Source organism: Arachis ipaensis, chromosome B08, assembly GCF_000816755.2.
Source record: "Arachis ipaensis cultivar K30076 chromosome B08, Araip1.1, whole genome shotgun sequence".
NCBI classification, from domain to species: Eukaryota; Viridiplantae; Streptophyta; class Magnoliopsida; order Fabales; family Fabaceae; genus Arachis; species Arachis ipaensis.
Window position 1 is genome coordinate 8,150,283 of NC_029792.2, and position 343 is coordinate 8,150,625.

Genomic DNA, 343 nt, shown 5'->3' on the forward strand with positions numbered 1-343 from the left:
TTTTAAAAAAATTATAATAGATTATAAATCAAAATTTAGACTAATTAATTATATGACAAGCTTAATCTGTTAGGAGTAAAATATGATCTGACTTGGACTATTTTTATGACATATACGAGTGAGAGAGGAGAGTGAATTGAAAAAAAAAGACTCTCAAAAGTAACAAAATAGAGAGAAAATAACACAGTGATATTAGTATAATTTTTTAGGTTTTTTTTAATAAAGTAAAATAATAAGTTTAGATTTTTTTGTTATTGTTATTATTAAATTTTATAAAGCTTATTTTATTATTACATAAAATAAATTAATAAAATAATTTTACTAATAAAATAAAATTTAAAAT